The 23,961-nt window shown below is 44.4% G+C and overlaps 1 long non-coding RNA gene across 1 annotated transcript in view; it reads right to left on the bottom strand.

The window, feature by feature from the left end:
* Positions 1-399: 399 nt before the first annotated feature.
* Positions 400-23,961, bottom strand: part of LOC142581781 (uncharacterized) — a 167,646-nt gene continuing 144,084 nt past the window's right edge. Inside the window, exons 2-3 of the long non-coding RNA XR_012828291.1 lie at positions 3,720-3,813; positions 400-435 (exon numbers count right to left, since the gene is read on the bottom strand). This is a non-coding gene — a long non-coding RNA (uncharacterized LOC142581781). The remainder of the gene's footprint in view (positions 436-3,719; positions 3,814-23,961) is intronic.

Below are 23,961 nucleotides of genomic sequence, written 5' to 3'. Positions count from 1 at the left end.
TCATAACAAAATCCAGTGTTCATGTAACAGTTGCAGATCAAATCAAGGAACACGACAGTTTACTCTTGAAGGTATCTATCTGGGAATGTCGTTTTTTTTTGTGCTCTGTATATCGGGCCCCAGGGGCTGATGACTCTTTTATGCATCAGCTGTATGATCATCTTCTGAAAATAAAGGGAAAAAACTTAATAATAGCAAGTGACTTTAATCTACCGTGTCTAAACTGGAATCGTTTAAACTATGCTTCATCGGTTTCTGGTGACTTGGCGATAGATATTATGTTCAGCCTGGGCCTCCAGCAGGCTGTTTATAGTGACACCCGTGGAAATAATATTCTCGATCTTCTATTCCTGAGCGAAGTATTTTCTGATGGAACAACAACGGTCGAGCCTGGTATATCAGATCACAAGCTGATATCTTTTTGCTGGAAAGTTCCTGCGCAGAAGCACCAAGATCACAGAACAGTTAAAACAATTAGAGATTTCACTAAGGCAGATGATGTTGCGATTATAGATTATTTAGATACACAACTTGGTATAATCGAAAATAATGCTGACCTTTCATGGCAACGTTTTGAGGAGACTGTAAAGTACTGTACGGAGCACTTTGTCCCTTTAAAAGTAGTTCGAAAACAGCGCCTAAATCCTTGGATAAATCGAGATATTATTCAGACCAAGCGTAAAATAAAAAGGCTGAGAAAGAGGAACAAAGCTACGACCCCGCAGATTACGCAGCTGAAACAAGACTTACTACGAAAGGTAAATTCGGCTAGAGATGAGTTCTACAGCTTGAATCTTAAAGAATTTATTTGTAGCGATCCTAAAAAGTCCTGGCTGCATCTAAGCCAGAGAAAACAACAGATACAAAGCATTAACGTCAACGGAATTGAAATAGAGGATGCGCACTGCATTGCTGAATACTTCAATGTATATTTTCAAAGTTTGTTTACAGAACGTGATCAGTGTGAACTTTCCAGTGCAAGTAGCCCATCGGTAGATAATATTTTAATCAGTCGCGAAGGTGTCCTGGCATTGCTTCTAAATATAAATATTAAGAAGTCAGCTGGGCCCGATAACATTCCTAATGCTTTCTTGAGGCGATATTCTGAGCAATTATCTGAATTCATTTCTAATCTTTTCCAGTTATCCTTAAACTTAGGTGCAATACCATCACTCTGGAGTAAAGCACGTGTTGTGCCGGTACACAAGAAAGGAGACCGCCAATCTGTTTCAAATTACCGTCCTATATCTATTACTAGCTCGTGTTGTAAGCTATTGGAACATATTGTCGCTGGTTTTATACAAGGGTTTTTGAAAGATCATAGCATACTATCACCTTTTCAGCATGGTTTCAGGAAAGGACTCTCCACTGTAACTCAACTCGTAACAACCGTACATGAGCTATCCCGCATACTTGATTTATCTGGACAAATAGATGTGCTCTTTCTGGATTTCAGCAAAGCTTTTGATAAAGTTCCCCATGCAAAGTTATTACATAAATTAGATAAAATTGGACTCCCATTTGGTATCATACAGTGGATATGTGCTTATCTCAAGAACAGAGAACAGTTTGTTGATATTAGGAATTGTACTTCCAGTGCACGTCAGGTCACCTCCGGAGTCCCTCAGGGCAGTGTACTAGGACCATTGTTATTTTTAATCTGTCAATGACTTGATTGATGTTATTCCTGGTAATGTGTCCATATGGTTATACGCGGATGATTGTGTTATCTCCAAGGAAATTGTGTCCTATGATGATCATTTTGTGCTGCAAAGATGCCTTGCAGAAATCACTGATTGGTGTTCCAATTGGGGAATGGAGCTCAATGCGGAAAAAACTGTACTTTTACGCGTAACAAGAAAAAAATCTGCTAGCATTTTTCCGTACCAACTTGGAAATAGAACTGTCCTCGAAGTCGACAAACACAAATACCTTGGCGTTACCCTCAACAATAAGCTTACATGGTCAACTCATATCTCGGATGTTTGCTCAGCTGCGCTAAAAAATTGTGGTTCATAAAAAGAAAGCTTTAAAACGCGCCTGTAAGGACTAAAATGTTAGCCTACAATGCAATAGTCAGATCAAAGTTAGAATATGCTTCCGAACTCTGGGACCCGCATACCATGAAAGACACAAAAGAACTTGAGCGAGTACAGAGAAAAGCAGTGAGATTTATTTACGGGAAATATGCCAGGAAGGATTCGCCGTCCTCAATACTGTTACAAAATAGAATAGAGACTCGAAATACGCAGGAAAATTAATCGTCTTGTACTACTACATAACACTCTTTCTGGAAAAAAATAATATGACGTTACCAGCTTCAATATGTCGGGCTTCTACGAGGAGAACACGACACAGTCATGAGTATTTGCTTGCACCGATCTTCACGAAAACAAACGCTTACAAGTACAGTTTTTTCCCTCGAACGGTGAACGATTGGAATTCACTTCCCATTAGTGTATTTCAGTCTAAAGATTTCATGGCTGCATTGCAAAATCATTTTTGTGCAAGTTAGCGATGTTGACGTTATCATTTGTGCTTCTTTTAGTGCATTATGTTCATTTCATGTTGCATTGTATACGCTTTTCTGTGTTTTCTTGTTTGTGATATGCCCCTCCTGCCTGGGCCAAAGTATTGGCCTGCAGTATTATTAAAAAAATAGTCTATAATTCTGCCGGACCTAGTGCTCTGAAAATGCTTGATCCTATTCACCACTTAGAGGTATCCGCCTTGCTACAGGCGCCTTTAGGACTGGCCCTGTGCAAAGCCTCTACGTCGAATCAAACGAATGGTCATTGCACTACCAAAGGACATATTTAACTTTCTCCTACGCCCTTAAAGTTAGCTCAGATTTTAAACATCTTTGTTATTCCACTATATGCGACCTGTCCACTGCTAGGCTGTTTCCTAACCGCCCAGCCACTAGGCCTCCTCTGTCCCTTCGGTTCGAAGCACTATCAGAAAAAACAGGGGTGCCTCTTTTACACAATGTCCTAATGGCTCCTACACGGCTTCCACCGCCTTGGGAGTGGCAGACTATCCAATGCGACATCTCTTTCTTACAAATATCGAAACGAGCCCCGGAGGCACACATATATTCGCATTTTCTTGAACTCAAGGAGAAGTACTCATGTGATGAACTTTACACAGATGCTTCGAAGTCTCCAGCTGGTGTTGCTTACGCAGCTCTGGGACCCTCACTTTCAACATCTGGACCACTAAACCCATACACCAGTATCTTTACAGCGGAAGCATACGCCATTCTTAAGGCTATTCAACACATACAGCTCACAAATATCGCTAAGGCTATTGTCTTCACAGACTCATTAAGTGTAGTAAGAGCCCTAATTAGCCTACGAAAGCATAAGAACTCGGTTTTTAATGATCTGTATAGCTTGTTATGCTCCGCATAGATGTGCAACCAAGCGATTATACTATACTGGGTACCTGGCCATAAAGGTATAAAAGGCAACGTAGCTGCTGACGAAAACGCTACGTCAGTGAGTTTTAGCAACACAGATGGAAATATCCCCATTCCTGCCACAGACCTAAAGCCCTTTCTGCGCCGTAAATTGAGGAATAATTGGCAAGAAGAGTGGGATACACAAACATTGAATAAGTTACACATTATAAAACCGAAATTGCGGAATTGGATAAGTGACAAAACAGCACGGTACAAGGAAGTACTTCTTTGCCGAATAAGAATAGGACCCACTTACAGTACTCACTCCTACCTCTTGACTGGCAGGGATCCTCCTACTTGTAGTAGGTGCGGCGATAGCTTGACTGTCCTCCATGTTCTTATCCAGTGCCCTGCAATAAAAACAGAGAGCAAAAAGTATTTCCCTTCTGCGTATCGGGAAAATATACCTCTCCATCCTGCATTTTTTCTTAGTGACGAACCATTTTTTAAACTACAAATAGTCTTAAATTTTTTAGCCGAAACCGACACCCCGAAAATCACTTGGCCAGGCAATTTTTAGCACATGACTAACAGCCCTGCATCCAAGGGCTTTCTTGAAACTCTGGTGTCAGTGTTATGTTTTATTGCATAATGTTTTAACGAAAGCCCATTGCCATAGCCCACATCACTGCCTAGTCACCGTCATTATTTTAGCAACTATATATTCTACGCTACTTACAGCTACAGCTTTTAGGCCCTTTTACAGCCATGTGACATCTCCGTGAGGAATCCATTGTGCACGCCATCAATAATACATCGTCAACATTACCACTTGTCATGGCGCTCTTTGGCCAAACCTGGACCTTGCGCCATAAAACACCACACATCATCAGTATGTAGTCACTAATGGTAGCCTTGAAAATCATTATGCCTTCTATGCAGGTGATTGACGAGGGAAGGTAGTTACACTCGGTAATTGTCTTGGGCATGAAAGAGCCGTTCAAAGAATCTTTGAACTCGGCTACGCTAAAAGGATGGCTGTACGGTTGGGTTCCACCACATTTACGCTTCAGTGCCTTACTTTCTGCCATCTCTTTATGCTGTCTCTTAACACTCCCTCCCCAAGCCCCTATCTACATAAAAAAATCAAGCCTTTCTTGAAAAGGTACACTGATGGTTCGCTGACGCACCTGTCTGGTTCATGTCTTGCTATAAAGGTAACTTCCAAGATTTCACTTGCCCTTTGGTCCTTTGCTCGCCTTAACACCTTCGTTTTGTCAAAAATCGGCTTTCACTTCTTCACACATGACCTACAATGAACTGGCAGGTGTTTTCCGCTGCCATCATTTAATGAGTTGGAGTGCTGCATTAAACGACTGTTAATACACCTTCCGGTTTGCTCCACATAGAACATTACACAAATAAGCGGAAACTCGTACCCCACCTCTGTTCTACATGGTACATACGTGCGTCTGTGTTTTATGCCACATCTATCCCTCTTGGTTTTACCTACGTTAGAAAGGGCGCATAAACGCGACAACTTGGAGGGCGCTGAAAAAATCCCGAATTTTCCGGCCACCCTCTTCATCCCATGCGAAACATTATGGACATATGGCATTACCTCAAACCTTCGCCCGTCTCTCTTTTCTCCAAACTCAACCCCAGTGTCTGTGGTGTGGTGGCATATGGCCTTCAATAGCGACTCAGCTATGGCCTGGAGTAGGGCCTCCGGAAAACCTGCATTACGGAGAAGTTTCACCTGTGAGGAGAAACTAGCTTGGATCTTATGTTGACATGACTTGGCAAGATACGACCTCAAGCATGACACCGCAACGCCCCTCTTGACCAGCTTTGGTTGACATGAATTGAACGACAGAAGTGCCTTATTGAAACGAGGCGAGTATGACCAACACAGGTGGTCCTCATCAAAGAACAGCCTTATGTCTAAAAACTGCAAGGAAGTATTCTCGGGCAATTCCACATCACATTTGGCGGGCGCACACCCTTCCTTAGGCGATATCCAAGAAGTCTTGCTCTACACGTCATAGCGGAGATCTGGCTTGTGCACAAGGTGCATTGTTTTTAGAAGGGAAGAGAGCATTGAACAGAGCCCCACGTAGAGGAAATGAACTCAAGAAGAGTGCGTCGGGAGAAGAGTTGCTAAGCCATATTTTTTTTTTGAACTTAATGTGCGCTAGGGACGAGACATCGAGGTAGAAGAATACAGGACGAACGCAGACTAACAATTGATTTATTGAAATCACACAATGCCGCCTCTTCGAACCATGCGCAAGTCCAAGCCCGATCGTAACCACGTGGCCATGGAACACTGCCTAGCTGTGTGAAGAAATGCAAGCCGATTTTTGAGAAAACGAAGGTGTTAGGGCGAGCAAAGGACCAAAGGGCACGTGAAATGTGGGAAGCTTCCTTAATAGCAAGACATGGCCCAGATAGGTGCGTCAGCGAACCGTCAGAGTGTCTTTTCAAGAAAGAGCTTGATTTTTTGGTGTAGATGGGGGCTTGGCGAGGGTGTGTTTTATGAGCACACGGTTATGATCGGGCTTGGGCATGCGCATGGTTGGAAGTGGCAGCATTGCGTGGTTTTAATAAACCGGTTCTTAGTCTGCGTTCGTCCTGTCTTCTTCCATCTCCATGTCTCGACCCCAGCGTAGTTTAAGTTCACAAGGTAATGTTGTTTGCTTTAAATTGGAGCAAGTCAGACTATTTTTTGTATTTTGCTTAATTATGGAATCAGGCGAAATAGAGAAAATATATACAGCGAGTCGGGCCAAGCGAGCGACCAAGCGAGTTCGGTCAACCTGCTTGAAGGGATACGCTGACTGGCCCAACATGCTTGGCACGATAGATGTAAAGGTGCTCGTGTCGAAGTGGGTCAGCTTCACTTTAACTTGACTCACTGGCGTCAAGTTCATCTAAATAAGGTTTCTGTATGGTTGGGGACATGGGCTTTACATATGTGCCGCTCATCCTCCTGGTCAAAAATTGGCCCACTGGAGGGTGATTTATGTTCACTCACTTTCCACTTAACTCTACTGATGCTCTTTCTGCTTGTTCGCTGCACCATGATAATAAGCAGATATTACGGCTACACTTGAGAGCGCTTAAAAATAAATACAAACAGCTGTGTTACGCAGGCGTGCCCCAGTAACAGTCGTGTCTATGTCTAACACTCCGCGATCTCTTTGTGTGAATCGACCAAGGTAAATAATCGATACTGCGTGCTATGCGTATGGAATAAAGCATTTATGAACGTTTATTACGGGAATACGCCGAGCATGCACTTAGCTATTGAGTAGACGTCAAATATTCAGTGACTGTCGTGGGAAACAGCTTTCATGGTTTACGTTCTCTTTTAAAGTGGGTGTTTTCTACGCAAAGCAGTTCGTACAAGCGCGAGATATTTCTCGTTGTGCTTCATCCACGGCGCTCAAATGCTCCTTCTTAAGAAATTCAGTTGATTTTCAATTTAAAAAAAGAAACGATGCTGACCAGCGAGAACCTCAGAAGCACCCCCTTCAGGCTATTTTGGAGGGTTACGTAGGAGGGGGCGGGGGATTGAGCGGTTCTATACGGTTGTACAATTACGGCAATAAACATTTCGATCCTGGCCTTCAAACGGCGCTTCCTTTGGCGGCAATAACAGCGGTTCGGCACGATGTGGCAAAGAAATGGGTCTACGTGACTTTCTAAAAGTAGTTCCGCGACATGGGCCAGATTGCTTTTTTTTTGTTTGTGAGCCCGCGGTGTTATGTGACTGCATTTTCATTTCTGTGTTGGCTGCGTCAGTTCGCAGACCGCGTGGGTGAGAAATAGTAAAGGTGGATACACGTGACGGACCAAACTACGGGCCGGTCAGTCATGCGACGGGCGCGCAGCATGTGGTGGAACATGAGGCAGCACCATGCTAAAAAAAAAAACATATGCGGCAGAACACGTCTCAGGATGCATATCATATTGACCGCAAATAAAGACGGGGAAAGCGGTACTTGCGCTCAGTATCATATGCAGTAGACGCCAACTAGGCCAAACTGAAGTTCCTCTAAAACATCTCCGGATTACTGTCGACGATAATGCGTTAGCATTGAATCAATCTAGCGACACAAGGTACTGCCCCCGTCAAAACGAGGTATGCATGAGGTGAGGTGTCTAGTGCAGCGGGGCTACTCTTTCGCGCTTTCCTAGGAACACATGGCTCCGTCTAACGCCGCCACCGCGAAGCCTGCACGTAGCCTTCGAGATGGATGACACCTGAGAAACGCGCCATGTAGAAACCGGGCTCCAAGCGCTTCTTTGCAGCGAAGCTCTTCACGCCGAGCCCCCGTATGCATCATCCTCATGCGTTACCAAGGCAGGCACCCTGGGTGTCTTATGTCTGTTTCAGGGGCAGAAATAGAGGCGGGTAGAGGAGAGGGGAAGCGTGTGGTGACGGCTCGCAGCAATGGAGACGGGTAGGGGAGAGGGGGAAGATTGGCGACAGCGATGCAGCAATGGAGATGGGTAACGGGAGGGAGAAAGGATGTGGCGATGGCGCCTGCGCATGTGGCCTGCGCTTCTGTGGCGTTTAAGGTGCCGGTGCGGCTGCAGCAACGGTTGCGGCAAGTGCATGGGAGATGCGGATACCGTGGTGGCGCTTGTGTCGGCGTAATGTGGTGCCGTATGAAAAAAAAAATGACTTCATAATGTATGCAGCTCACCTATGCAGCCCATGCATGCAGCCGAAACAACTTGCTTGGTAATCCGTCCCAATATGAATGTTGCGGCTCCACCAATTCTTCTGGACACGCTGCGCCATCTAGCGGCACTGCCGCGAAATGCGTGCGTGGCCTCTGAGACAAGTGTGGCGAGCCGGTGCCTGCGAACGCTGAGAATGGTTCCCTCGCTCGCCGCAGACTTGGTGGCACATAGTCAGTCATCCAAGTTAGCAAGATGTTCATTGAAAAGTGGCTTATACCTAGTGCATTTATGGCGCAATTCGCTAAAGCGTTGGGGTTAAAGGCATTCATTGAAAATTGGCACATACCTAATGCGTTGATGGCGCAGCTCCCCAAAGCATTCGCGTTAAAGGCGTTCATTAAAAGCGGCACATACCCAGTGCGTTCATGGCGCAGCTCGCTTAAGCGTTGGCGTTACATGCGTTCATTGAAAAGCGGCACATAGGTACACCCAGCCACGAAAGTTTACGGACCACGAGTTCTCAGAAAACGTTCAATTTCCGGGAAGCTTGTAGTAGTAGCCAGTAAAACTGTATACGACAATGTTGTTAACATATTCTAGTCGAGGCCCGAAATGCAAGTACTAGTCTGCGTTGTGCGGTTGCGGAGATAATCAGCATTTTCTCAGATTTCATGGTCCGTAATATTTTGTGGCCGGGTGTACATTTGGCAGCAGCGGCAGCGGAATACAGACGGCCATCTAATGTGGCTCTGCAACCTTTTAAAGATTTTAACACGAAAGCTTTAGTGGCCGCGCACTTGCGACTTCGCCGTGGCCGCGTTCCGAGGAGGCACGTGACGTCACACCGCGTTCCTACATCGCGTTCCTCATCACACCGCGTTCCTCGTCGTTGCGCTCGGCTCCGCTCGCTTCGCCAGCTGCGTCGCATGCCTGATAACATGTCGGGGGATTGAAAAGGCGAGCTCGCGTGCGCCGCAACCACAGTTGAGGCTGACCATGCTTTGCTTTCGCTACGTATATCCTGGCATAGCCGAGCTAAGCCACTGCCATTTTTTTTCTCTGCTGCACGCCTACCGGCATGGGGACATCTTTTCTATCTGAAGACAGGATTGCCGGACCACTTGGATGGAAGGAGCATGCGCACAATAATCTGCTACTCCTCGTGCCTAAAGACTGTTTCATCTACCTGGTGCCTGACTTATCCTTTACCGTGAATCACGTGCATCCTGCAGACACGTCCACAACGGTCTCTTTTTACTGCTACTTATATGCGTTGCGCTGTGGTTTCCTGGTCATTTGGCAGCAGCGGCAGCGGACTACATAAGGCCATCTAGCGTGGTTCTGCAACCTTTTACAGGTTTGTACTTCTTGCACATGGTCTTTTTCTGTTAATTGTGTACGCGTTCGGTCGTACGTTTCTTGTTGTTGTTGTTGTTGTTGCTGCTGCTGCCATTGAACAATCTCGGTGATTGAAACTTGTGCCTTAATTTCTTGCATTTATATAATCACTCATTGCTATCCGTCGTCATGGGTCATTCAAGTGACACGGAGTGTGGCAAGTGTCTCTATGTCTTTAAGGACGATGACCAATTTATGGGATGCTCTGAGTGTTCAGCCTATTATCATACTGGAACTGCATGCTCCGGAGTTTCTGAGAGCACGTACCGATCTAAAGGGGAAGACTATAGGAAGTCTTGGCGATGCTCGTCATGGCGTAGGGGCAAAGCAGGACGGAGCTCGTCTGAGCGGAAGGAAACTGATGGCAAAATAGCCACGATGCTGGTCGAGATAAGCAGGAAACTTCATGAATTACTGCCCCTCAAGCAATCGGTACACGATATTGAGGAATCGGTGAGTCTGTTATCAATCAAATATGACAAAATTCTTGAGACCTTTGCGAAGCATGACAAAGAACTACATGCGCTCAAGAACAACGTTTGTAAACTAGACGAGCGAAACATGAGCGCCGAATTGCTTTCGGTGCGCTCCTCGGTAAATGAACTTGAGTACCACAGCAGAAAACTACATAATGAGGTTCACGGTGTTAAGACAACGAGTGTCTTATAGATAAAATGAATGAGTGGGCACGGGAGAGCAGCTACCATGCGGTCGCTGCTAAGCTCTCCTTTCTGCTTTCTTGTGCAGATTGCTGTTTTCGGCTCATTGTTGTCACCGTCTAGCACGTGTGCTACGTCCACATCTCTATCGAATTTCCTGCTGGATCCACCGCCACAAGCAGCTGACAACAGCCTTGATTATCTGAGCATGGAAGACATCATCTTCACGCCGGTATCAAGTGGGACACGGACACTGCCGCCAGCGGCAGCACTGCAGCGCTCAGATTTAAGCAACTGGCATCAGCAAGGCGCTTCCAGTGGGCACGGGAGAGCAGCTACCATGCGGTCGCTGCTAAGCTCTCCTTTCTGCTTTCTTGTGCAGGTTAGTCAGTCCGAATCGCTTTTTTGTAAACGTACAAACAATGTCGGTTTGCTGCTCTTCCCTTGCCCACAAGTGCTGGCTGCCACTCTGAGTGATTGTGTCTCTGTTGCTATGTTGCTCTTACTTTCCGGGGATGTAGAATTAAACCCTGGTCCCCATACTGAAGCTCAACATAAGCACAATGAAGTTATGGCCGCCATAGCTGCTTTGTCGTTAAAATTTGTCACGCGACATGCCGAGATGATGAATGCCATAGCTGAACTAAAGGCTAACCAAGAAAACCTCACTGAGACCGTTTCAGACCTTTCCAATAGAGTGACTGCCGTGGAAGCTGCGGTTGAGTCTTTTGAAAATATGCCTTCAGGAAGTGATATTACTACCGCAGTCCATGAAGCAGTTTCAAATGAAAGCGCTGTGCTCGCGTCAAGACTAGACGTTCTGGAGGACCATTCAAGACGCGACAACTTGATCTTCTATGGGATCTCAGACAAAGTATCAGAAACGTGGGCTCAATCAGAAGTCCAGATCCATCACTTTCTTAGAAATTGTCTCAACATGACTCCCTCGGAAGCCGAAATCCATAGGGCTCATAGGCTAGGCACATACGTTGTCGGCAAGACACGGCCTGTTATAGCTAAGTTTGTGTCTTCCAAGATGAGAGACCATATACTCTCGCAAAAAGCGAAGTTTAAAGCCGATGGTATTTCACTCGGCGAAGACTTTTGCAAAGCCACTCGCCAATCGCGGAAAGCACTAAATGACTTTGGCAAGGCCAGCGGCCAGTCTTTTTCTTTGCGACATAAAAAACTAATCATAGGTAAAAAATGTTACGTTTATTGCGCAGCTACAGATGAAGTATGCGAGATCGGACCAGCTAGGAGCGCGATTACCCCAACAAACAACAAACCATCGGGTCCACAATCTTCACATTTGGGTGCAGCATAGCTATCTCGTGTTCCAAAGCAAGCAAACTCCTTATCACTTCTTTTTACAAATGTCCGAAGTATCGCCAACAAACGCACATCACTGTCATCACATATCGACGCATGCTCAGCTGATATAGTTGTGCTCACCGAAACATGGCTTTCAGCAAAAAATAAAGATAGTGAAATACTAGACTGTCAAAAAACGTATAACTTTTACAGGTACGATCGCGATTTCCGCACGGGCGGAGGTGTACTGATTGCCGTGAGCTCTGCTATCCATTCCTTCACTATCTCCATTGACTCACCATTAGAAATAGTTTGCACTCGTGTTGCTTTTCCCACTGGCGACCTCATCTTTTGCGCGTGTTATAGGTCCCCATCCTCCACTACCAATTTCTGCACTGACCTTCATGATGTCGTTAACAAATTAGTTGTTCGATACCCAAAATCACATTTATTCTTACTAGGTGATTTCAATTTTCCAAACATAGTGTGGCAAAAGGGTGTTCCCTCCCTTAAGCAGTCATCCTCCGAGTGCACCCATTTTTTAGACATCTGCGCTGATTTTAATCTAACTCAGCTGATTCATGAACCCACACGCACTACCAGCACTTCGTCTAATACTTTAGACCTCTTTTTTACAACAGCTCCAGATTTGGTTTCTCCTCCAACATACCTTAAAGGAATAAGTGACCACTCGCTTCTCCACTTAACACTTAAGAAGAAAGCTCGCTCGAAGAAAACCGTTAAAACTATATGTGATTACAATGCCGCCGATACCACATCCATTTTAAATGAACTAGAATCATTCATTACTGACTACACAGTCAACTTTTTTGAACGTACCGTTGAAGAGAACTGGTCATTGTACAAGAACAAACTGCTAACACTAATGGATCGCTATGTGCCTACAAGAAAGATTGTTTCCAGTCCTTCCTCGCCATGGTTTACTGGAATTCTGCGCCGTCTGCGCAACAAAACGAAACGTATTTTTCGTCGCGCCAAAGCAACTAACCTTCCCGAACGCTGGGCAGCATATCATTGCATTCACGCAGAATATACTATTGCTATCACAAATGCAAAAAAGACTTTTTTGATAACACCCTCCCATCACTTTTACAGTCTAATCCACGTAAATTCTGGAATATTGTTGGTGGCAAAGAAAGCAAAACAATCCAACTAGCCCGTTCTGACAATGTCGCGATCCCTCCGAACCAGTGCTGTTCCGTTTTGAATGATGTATTTGCTTCCGTCTTTCACAAGTGTGCTCCTGCCATTCTACCGTCGGTAACTAAATGCTCCTATTTACCAATGAACTCCATTTATATAGATTGGGTCGGCATACAAAAGTTGATTGAAAACCTGAAAATATCTTCTTCATCAGGTGAAGACTCAATTAACTGTAAAATGCTTAAAATTACTGAACCATATTCTTCCATTATGCTTTCGATGCTCTTTTCCCAGTCTCTAGGTTCCTCAGTTCTTCCAAGCGATTGGAAGGTTGGCAAGGTTGTTCCGGTCCCTAAATCAGGTAACACTCATTCCCCCGATAACTGTCGTCCTATATCACTGACAAGTATACCATGCTCCAAAATATTGGAGCATATTATACATTCTCATCTCATTGATTTCCTTGAGTCTAATTTCTTCTTTTCGACTGAACAACACGGTTTCAGGAAAACATTTTCATGTGAAACGCAACTCATATGTTTTACTAACGACCTATTTACCCATACTGATATGGGCTTCGATGTAGACTGCGTGTTTTTGGACTTTGCAAAAGCTTTCGACACTGTTTCACATGATCTTCTCATTCTTAAACTTAGCATGCTTAACATTGACCCTAATGTACTAAACTGGATTAAAAGCTTTCTGTCTAATCGAACTCAGTACGTTTCAGCTAATGAATGTTCATCCTCTCGCACTTCCGTAACATCGGGTGTACCACAGGGATCGGTACTGGGACCCCTGCTTTTCCTGATTTACATAAACGACCTTCCTAAATGCATTTCCCATTCATCTATCAGGCTTTTCGCAGATGACTGCGTCATTTATCGCAAAATAACTAACCCCACTGATTCTGATAAGCTTCAAGACGATCTTAGAAGCATATCCAACTAGTGCGATAAATGGCTCATGCGACTAAACGTTAATAAATGTAAAACAATGCATGTATCAAGCCGCACTAACACTGACAATACGCGTGTTTACTTACTTCACGATACTTCTCTTGAATCCGTCAACTCGTACAAATACCTAGGTGTCCATATTTCACATAACTTATCATGGCATGCGCACATCAAACACGTCACTAATAACGCTAACCGGGTTCTTGGATACTTGCGTCGAAATTTCTCTGCTGCGTCTATGCCGATAAAGCTTACCCTCTACAAAACATTAGTGCGACCAAAGCTAGAATATGCATCCACCGTATGGGATCCCCATCAAATCAAACTGATAAACACTCTAGAATCCATCCAGAATCGCGCAGCACGTTTCATCTTATCTAACTATTCCCGTTACGCCAGCATTACTTCCATGAAAATCACACTTACATTACCGGAGCTTTCATTGCGCCGTAAATGTTTTAGACTGTGTCTTTTCCGCAGGCTGTATCACCACAACCCACTATTAAAGGATCATCTTATTACCCGACCTTCATACATTTCATCCCGTTTCGATCACATGTTTAAAGCTGGTGTTCCATATTTTAGAACAAAGATGTGTCATGGTTCTTTTATTCCTAAAACCAGCGCCGACTGGAACGACCTTCCTCCCTCCATCGCTGCCATTTCTGACGTTGGCAATTTCAAGACTGCTGTATTTTCTGCCGTTTTGTAATACTTATTATTGTATAATTATGTACTTTTTTTTCTCTCACTTACCACTCCTTTCTGTAATGCCTTCGGGCCAGGAAAGTATCCGAAATAAATAAATAAATAAATAAATAAATAAATAAATAAATAAAATGTCATTTCATCAAAACTGCAACTTGCCCCTTTGACTGAACAAACTGTTACCTCGATTCGCCGGTTTCAGACCAGAGGCGAAAGGCTTCCCGTCATTGTCATACGCTTTTCGAACCAGTCAACAAGGGAACAATGGCTGAACAAAAAGAGGGTTTTGTCAGTTGCTCAGCATGGAATGTTTATTGCGGAAAACCTGACTGCGCAGTATCGAATGTTCCTAAAAGCTGCGAAAGAATGGGCGCGTGTAAATAATTTCCGCTTTGCAAGGCACGCGCTACAAATGTGTTTATAAGAAAGAGTGAGGGCGATCGCGCACACTTAATAAAGTCGCCTGCAGGTCTAAATGAGATTGCTTTTTGAGCTCAGGAGCGAAAGTAAGTTGTAGTTAAAATGATGATGTTGGCACAGTCGAACAAAATGTTCTCGTCGGATCTTCATGATAATGTAAGCTCACAAGACGGTGCATCGATTAATTGCATACGTATCAACTGCCAGTTAGTGAAAAATAAAAAGGGTTAACTTGACATTTTTTTCAGCAGCCTAAACTTTCGTGTTGATTTCATAATGCTTTCTGAAACGTGGTACAGTGATTGCACGATCCCCTGGTGTCTGCCAAAGTACGAGTGCTTTACACCATCCAGAATGAATTTGCGTGGTGGCGGGGTTAGCCTAATTGTGTGCGATTCATTTAATGTCAACTGTGTTCAAGAATTTTCTTGTGTTAACGACGACTACGAGGTATTGTCTGTGTTAGGTGCGCGCACTCTTCATTCTGTTGTCTACAGACCATCGCGAGGCTATCTCCAAGGGTTTTGTCTCTTTTTCGAGAAATTCTTAAAATACATTGTTGAATTACAGTATCAACTGATTTGTGGTGGCGATTTCAATATGAACATTCTGGTTGACTGCAATATCACACATGATCTTGAATTGCTTTTAAAAACGTATGGGTGTTCCAATGTTATCAATACTCCTACCAGAATTACTTGCGATACGCCCACATGCCTTGACTTGTTTATTACTAACTACGGATCAAACAGTGTTAAATGTAGTACTATTTCATACAGCTTGAGTGATCGCATGCCGGTGTTCCTCATTGTCAAACGGAAAGATAAAAGATTAACAGAACGAGTTTGCTTCTCGCAAATTATAACTGAAGAACTGCTAGTGCGTTTTCGCGATGACTTACGTCACGTAGTCTGGGACATTGTTATTACTGCTACAGGTGCTGATCGCGCTTACGGTGCTTTTCTGGAAGCGTTAATCTCTTATTATGATAAACATTTTCCTTCCTGTCCTAATGTAACCGCTCCATCAAAGATACGTAAGCCCTGGGTAATTATTCAATTATTTAAAAAGATAAAAGAAATGTCAAGGTTATTCAATAAATTTCTCACATCTCGGGATTCTGATGATTTAAGAGTGTTCAGTTCAGTTCAGTTTATTTTCCTTAAAGACCCCCGATTGCAGGGGTATTACATAAGGGGTGGGTACAAGATTCGAATTAACACTAGTTCAAGTAAAGTTCAAGTTCAAGCACGCATATATATACACATACATAGTATACATAATCAAGTATATTCACACATGTATTTACACGTATCAAAGCCTATATATGTAGACCAACATACACGTATGTAAATACAAACCACACATATAAGGAAAAATCATGTACAATGTAGTTGGATTTCATGGTTATATTGCGCTCAGTTTTACAAACACGATGTTAAGGAAGGACAGGACGTGGACGGACGAAGCGCAAACTACCAACTGTTTGATACTGTTAAAGAACGCGCTTATATACAAGGAGATATGGTGGGAGGGGGGGGTACATATAAAAAGATATGACAAGGTGACGACATGTGATTATAGTTTGGGTCAGGCATACATCCTTCACATGCACCCGTTCGCCCTGGCAAACTCGACCTCAGCTTTGATAAGCGCGATGGACGGAGTGCTTACGCACGTCTCTTTTTCTTTAGCTATCGCAAGCGCCTCCCATATTTCTCGCTCCGTTTTTGTTTTTGATGTTCCGATGACTGTGGTGCTTTCTATTAGCGGGGAGCATTTGCACTGTTTGCAATGTGCGGCCAAATTGCTAGGTGCTGTCAGAAGCTGGCACGTGTATTTGTGCTCCCGTAACCTATCGTTTAGACAACGTCCAGTTTGCCCAATGTATACTTTCCCGCAATCTAGTGGGATTTGGTAAACAACTGAAGTAGCGCATTCCACGTACTTTTTCGCGTGCTTAGTCCGACAGACCGTAGCACTAGGGTTGGCCTCTTTGGATCCTGCGTTCACCTTCTTGCACATGCCTTTTAGTTTTTGCGGGGCGGAGAACAGAACTTGAACGTCATGGCGTTGGGCTGTCTTTTTTATCCGATGTGACAAGCCATGGATGTGAGGCAACACCACTCGTTTTTTTCAATTTTTTCTTCTGTGTTTTCTGCCTTTTCCTGTTGGCTCTGATTTCGGGCAACAAGTTTTCACAGATTTGCACCACCATGCTGTTCGGGTACCCACTGTTTCTTAAGCGGCTTACTTGCAGATCGATGCTCTCCCTCACAGCATGGTGGCATGATTTTTCAATTGCTTGACTGATGCAAGCCTTGGCGATGCCTCTTTTAATGATTTTAGAATGGCAAGAGTCGTACCTCAGGATTTCTTTTTCTCCTCTAGTTTTGTAGCACCAGCACATGTGGGAGCCTCTGATCCTAATGTTTATATCAAGGTACTGCAATCGACCTTCGGTAGGAGTCTCGTACGTGAACTCTAAACCTTCATGTGCTTTTTTGAACATGCTGATGACAGTTTCTACGCTACATGGATCGGTTTGGTTTTCTTTCATGCACACCAAATAATCTTCAACATATCTGAAACAGGTAGTTATGTTCGTTTCTCCAAACAAGGCGGCAAGTTTCCTGTCTCCCACACTCAAAAATAAGTCGGATAGCACGGGAGCTATACAAGAACCAATGGCGATGCCATCCTTCTGCTCATACACACTGTCACCATATTCGATAAACGCACCATGTAGATACAGTTTTAACAAGTTCACAAAACTAGAAATACTGCACTTGCACACGTCCTGAAATTTGGTGTAGCCCAACGTGTCGATGGCTTCTTCTACTGCTTGTACCACCGCTTGCCTCGGCACACTGTAGAACAGGTCCTTCACGTCGATTGAAAAACAAGATGTCGGCGGGCTACTCTTTAGTGTTGCAATAACTTCGTCAGAGTTGCGGATCAAGAACGGGTCGTCGAAAGGTAAAGAGTTCAAGCAGGCCTGAAGGTAGTCCGCGATGCATCTTTGCCATGTTCCGCGATCTTCAATAATCGTCCTAAAAGGGATTCCCTCTTTGTGGGTTTTTACCGTGAAAAATGGCTTCAGAGTGAGTTCTTTGCTCTCTTTCACGCGCTTTGCCAATCTTGTCAAGCCCATGCTTTCACATGTTCTGCCTGCTTCATTTTTCAGTTTTGCAATTGCTTTGTACGTAATGTTGCTTATTGCGAAATTCTTACGGATCGCTTCTTGGGCGGATTTTTCGTATTCAGGAGCGTTCATCACGACAAACACGCCTGTTTTGTCCGAAAGGAGCAGTTTTAGATTTTCTTTCTTGAGGTACCTAGTCACTCTGCTTGTTCCTGCAGGTTTGGGTTTTTCTACTAGGCTCTTTTTTGACACTCCCGTCAAAACTTCTTGAATGCAAGTTACTTTTTCTGGCTCAGGGGTTCTTTCCGCGACTGAGCGTACCATGGCCAGGAACTGTACTGCCGTTACTGGAGGTTCAATTCCGTATTTTGGTCCCTTATTTAGGGTCTGTTGCACATAATCTGGGATCTTTCTACCGGATAGGTTGACAGCACCGCTTCCTTGAGTTTTACGCTGTCTTCCGGCCTGTCTTCACCTGTGTTGGCTGGTCTACTCGGAAACGTCGCCCCTACCGAAAGAACGGCAAGACGCCTCTGCAAGATACTTCGAGCGGAAACGTGGCGACAGATTCGCCTCTTTCGAGACCACATTGCGGCGATATGCGCGGAAACAATGGACCCGGCGGCTTCAACAGCAATGATCAGGTATTTCTACAACTTGGCAGAGTTGCATGCCGAAAGCTTGTGGAAAGGCTCATTCAAGAGCCTCCCTAGAAGAGAAAAGCGTAAAACTCAAGGAAGCGGTGCTGTCAACCTATCCGGTAGAAAGATCCCAGATTATGTGCAACAGACCCTAAATAAGGGACCAAAATACGCAATTGAACCTCCAGTAACGGCAGTACAGTTCCTGGCCATGGTACGCTCAGTCGCGGAAAGAACCCCTGAGCCAGAAAAAGTAACTTGCATCCAAGAAGTTTTGACGGGAGTGTCAAAAAAGAGCCTAGTAGAAAAACCCAAACCTGCAGGAACAAGCAGAGTGACTAGGTACCTCAAGAAAGAAAATCTAAAACTGCTCCTTTCGGACAAAACAGGCGTGTTTGTCGTGATGAACGCTCCTGAATACGAAAAATCCGCCCAAGAAGCGATCCGTAAGAATTTCGCAATAAGCAACATTACGTACAAAGCAATTGCAAAACTGAAAAATGAAGCAGGCAGAACATGTGAAAGCATGGGCTTGACAAGATTGGCAAAGCGCGTGAAAGAGAGCAAAGAACTCACTCTGAAGCCATTTTTCACGGTAAAAACCCACAAAGAGGGAATCCCTTTTAGGACGATTATTGAAGATCGCGGAACATGGCAAAGATGCATCGCGGACTACCTTCAGGCCTGCTTGAACTCTTTACCTTTCGACGACCCGTTCTTGATCCGCAACTCTGACGAAGTTATTGCAACACTAAAGAGTAGCCCGCCGACATCTTGTTTTTCAATCGACGTGAAGGACCTGTTCTACAGTGTGCCGAGGCAAGCGGTGGTACAAGCAGTAGAAGAAGCCATCGACACGTTGGGCTACACCAAATTTCAGGACGTGTGCAAGTGCAGTATTTCTAGTTTTGTGAACTTGTTAAAACTGTATCTACATGGTGCGTTTATCGAATATGGTGACAGTGTGTATGAGCAGAAGGATGGCATCGCCATTGGTTCTTGTATAGCTCCCGTGCTATCCGACTTATTTTTGAGTGTGGGAGACAGGAAACTTGCCGCCTTGTTTGGAGAAACGAACATAACTACCTGTTTCAGATATGTTGAAGATTATTTGGTGTGCATGAAAGAAAACCAAACCGATCCATGTAGCGTAGAAACTGTCATCAGCATGTTCAAAAAAGCACATGAAGGTTTAGAGTTCACGTACGAGACTCCTACCGAAGGTCGATTGCAGTACCTTGATATAAACATTAGGATCAGAGGCTCCCACATGTGCTGGTGCTACAAAACTAGAGGAGAAAAAGAAATCCTGAGGTACGACTCTTGCCATTCTAAAATCATTAAAAGAGGCATCGCCAAGGCTTGCATCAGTCAAGCAATTGAAAAATCATGCCACCATGCTGTGAGGGAGAGCATCGATCTGCAAGTAAGCCGCTTAAGAAACAGTGGGTACCGGAACAGCATGGTGGTGCAAATCTGTGAAAACTTGTTGCCCGAAATCAGAGCCAACAGGAAAAGGCAGAAAACACAGAAGAAAAAATTGAAAAAACGAGTGGTGTTGCCTCACATCCATGGCTTGTCACATCGGATAAAAAAGACAGCCCAACGCCATGACGTTCAAGTTCTGTTCTCCGCCCCGCAAAAACTAAAAGGCATGTGCAAGAAGGTGAACGCAGGATCCAAAGAGGCCAACCCTAGTGCTACGGTCTGTCAGACTAAGCACGCGAAAAAGTACGTGGAATGCGCTACTTCAGTTGTTTACCAAATCCCACTAGATTGCGGGAAAGTATACATTGGGCAAACTGGACGTTGTCTAAACGATAGGTTACGGGAGCACAAATACACGTGCCAGCTTCTGACAGCACCTAGCAATTTGGCCGCACATTGCAAACAGTGCAAATGCTCCCCGCTAATAGAAAGCACCACAGTCATCGGAACATCAAAAACAAAAACGGAGCGAGAAATATGGGAGGCGCTTGCGATAGCTAAAGAAAAAGAGACGTGCGTAAGCACTCCGTCCATCGCGCTTATCAAAGCTGAGGTCGAGTTTGCCAGGGCGAACGGGTGCATGTGAAGGATGTATGCCTGACCCAAACTATAATCACATGTCGTCACCTTGTCATATCTTTTTATATGTACCCCCCCCCTCCCACCATATCTCCTTGTATATAAGCGCGTTCTTTAACAGTATCAAACAGTTGGTAGTTTGCGCTTCGTCCGTCCACGTCCTGTCCTTCCTTAACATCGTGTTTGTAAAACTGAGCGCAATATAACCATGAACGTTCACCAACTAGCCCCCTTCATTGCTTTACTAAATGTAGTTGGAGATGGGCAGTAACATGTTGTAAAAATATGGATGGGCAGATTATGTCGACAATGGCAGCGGGGAGGCCGTTCCAGTCTGCCGCCATGCGAAGAAAAAACGAGGCTAAAAATGTTGATGTTCGTGAGCGTGGTCGTGAAACTTGCAGCGAGTGGCTCGTCCGGTATGATATGCGCGCTGCGGGCGTGATATATGGTGCTTGATGACGGATAGGACTGTAAAAGAATTTGTGGTAAAGACAGAGGGAAGCGATGCGCCGACGTAAAACGAGGTCCGGAAGCCCAGATAGTGATTTCAGTGACGTGACGCTTACGTCATATGAGTATGACGAATGGATGAATCGAGCGGCGCGGTTTTGCACCGCTTCAAGAGCGTCGATGTGATATGCTTGATGCGGATTCCAGACTGCTGAGGCGTATTCTAGTTTCGGTCGTACAAGTGATGTGTAGGCAAGTAATTTTACGTGATTTGTGGCTTTCCGTAAATGACGTTTTTAGTGTTTCAATAATTTCGCAATGGATTTCGCAAAACCTCATTTTATAAGCAATCCTTCGTATCATGCAGCTATGATAGCAATAAGATATGACATTGTCTTAAGTCTTTGCTGAATAGAGTGCCCAATTCAGCGGCAGGGTTGCGTATAATTTCTGATGTAGCGGATATACCTGACGCGAAGTTGGCCGACTGTTTTAATAATTATTTCACTAATCTACCTAAATGTAATGTGAATGACAACGCATGCCGTTTCATTACAACGAACTGTGTGCATTCAATTCTTTTTCATCCTACAAACACTTCAGAAGTAATTTTACTGTTCTCCGCACTAAATAATAGCAACTCCTGCGATGCTGATAACAATACTATCAAACCAGTGAGATTTGTAATAGACATAATCGCTCCAGTACTAGCCCATATTTATGATATCTGCCTTTCTACCGGCGTGTTCCCGTATAAAATGCAGATGGTAAAAGTAGTTGCGCTGTTCAAGAAAGCGGACCAATTGCGCTTTCTAATTATAGACCCGTGTCTATTCTCCCTATCTTTTCAAAGTGTTCGGAAAAAATTATTTGTTGCAGAATACCAGACTTTCTGGACATGCACAACTTGATAATTAAGCATCAGTACGCTTTCAGGAAAAGTATGTCAACACAGCTAGCTTTGCTTGAACAGAAAGAACTAATTCTAAATAATTTTAAGGAACGTTTGCTAATATTGGGAGAATTTGTCGAGTTTTCAAAAGCCTTCGATTCTATAAATTACGACGTCTTGCTTATTAAGTTAAACCACTATGGTATACGCGGCATTGGACTTGTCTTGATTACGTCGTATCTTGGTCATAGACAGCAGTTTGTACAAGTCAATAGCTTTAAATCTGAAATTCGGTCGGTCAAGGTAGGTGTACCCCAGGGAAGTATTTTAGGGCCCTTCTTCTTTAATATCTTTATTAACAATTTAGTAAACATTGTTGTTGATACGTGTTACGTAATCTATGCTAATGACACTACGTTATTCTTTTCATCTAACCGCTCTGCCGAATTGATTACAAGAGCTAATACAGTTTTGAAGAAAGTATACACATGATCATTTGACAACGGTTTGACTATTAATTCGCAAAAAACTAAGGTGATGTTATTTCGCGCTAACAAAGCGAAAATTACTCTAGAGAAAGATTTTCTAGTGCACAATTCTAAAATGGAACTTGTACATTCAGTAAAATCGCTAGGTGTATTTTTTTATCATACTATGACCTGGCATAGCCATATAGGTTTTCTTGCTGCATCTAAATCATGGATACCCCCTTGGTGTCTTGTCAGCCCCACAGTCTATCTCAACGTACCAGGAATCGGGAAAAAGTCTGAGCTGTCGTCGCCTGTGCTGAAACAACTGTCTCTGCTTCTTCTGCACGAGAGGTACGCGGACAGTGCACGTATTTATACTGATGGTTCCACAAACATCCAGTGTTCATCCGGTGCTGTGGTCGTCCCAGCAAGAGGTATTACCATCAGCTTTAGGACTGACCACGCAACGACATCTACATCTGCGGAACTAGCTGCTCTTCGCGCTGCACTTTGTTTCGTGAATCGGGAACCACCTCGACAATGGCCAATTTTCAGTGACTCAAAGGCAGCCCTACAATCTGTGCTATCAGCTCTGCGTCGCGGGCCATTCGAACAGCTCGTGCTCGATATTAGATGCCTGTTCCATATATCACATGAGAAAGGACATCACGTGACGTTTCAGTGGCTGACAAGTCACTGCGGCGTCATAGGAAATGAAGACGCCGATAAAGCCGCTCGGACAGCTCTTGAAGACACACAGGAAAAGCCCATACCACTTTCACGGTTCGACGCAGCCAGCAGACTTCGAGTGCTTGCACGGGAGATCACGTTCTCTCTATGGTGCGCTCCAAGCAGCCAGACCAACCGGAGCAATCATCAACACGACGTGCCCTCCTTGATGCATCTCTGTATGCCAACTGGACTCCGCCGAAGTGAGGCCACCCTGCTTTATCGCTTATGGCTAGGGGTGGCCTTTACGAAATCTTACACGTTTCGAATTGGAATGGCCGACAACGCTCTCTGCAATGCCTGTCTTTGCGAGGAGACGCTTGAACACATTCTGTGCGCCTGTCCTGAATATAATGTTCCGAGACAGTCCCTGGCGTCCGTTCTAGCGCACCTTGACAATAGACCATTGTCAGTTGCAACTATTTTCACATATCGCCGACAGAAGACATCACAGCTGAAGACGACGAAGGGACTACTTCGGTTTATGAAGGAGACGGGCTTGGACAAGCAGCTGTGACAGTGATGTCGCGTACCGCGCAAAAGTGACGGACTCCAACTAACGATGTTTGTGTCGTGTTATGTGCTCACTCTCTCTCCTCCCCATCTTTCATCCCCCATCCCGCTCCCATGCGTAGGGTAGCAAACCGGTCAAGCTAAACTGGTTAACCTTGCTGCCTTCCTTCTCCACTTTTTCCGTCCTTCCTTCCTTGCTTGCAAGCTTTCACAAATCACTGGAATTTTTTATTCCTTGAACTATCTCCTCACTCTACTAAATGCTTGATATATAATTCACTTTTTCTCAGCCATTTAAATTATGGTTGTCTTGTCTGGGCTAGCACTTCTG

Source organism: Dermacentor variabilis, chromosome 5 (genome assembly GCF_050947875.1).
Source record: "Dermacentor variabilis isolate Ectoservices chromosome 5, ASM5094787v1, whole genome shotgun sequence".
Lineage (NCBI taxonomy): Eukaryota > Metazoa > Arthropoda > Arachnida > Ixodida > Ixodidae > Dermacentor > Dermacentor variabilis.
Note: the sequence above shows the minus strand (reverse complement) of the source record. Positions and strands in the feature narration are given on the sequence as shown.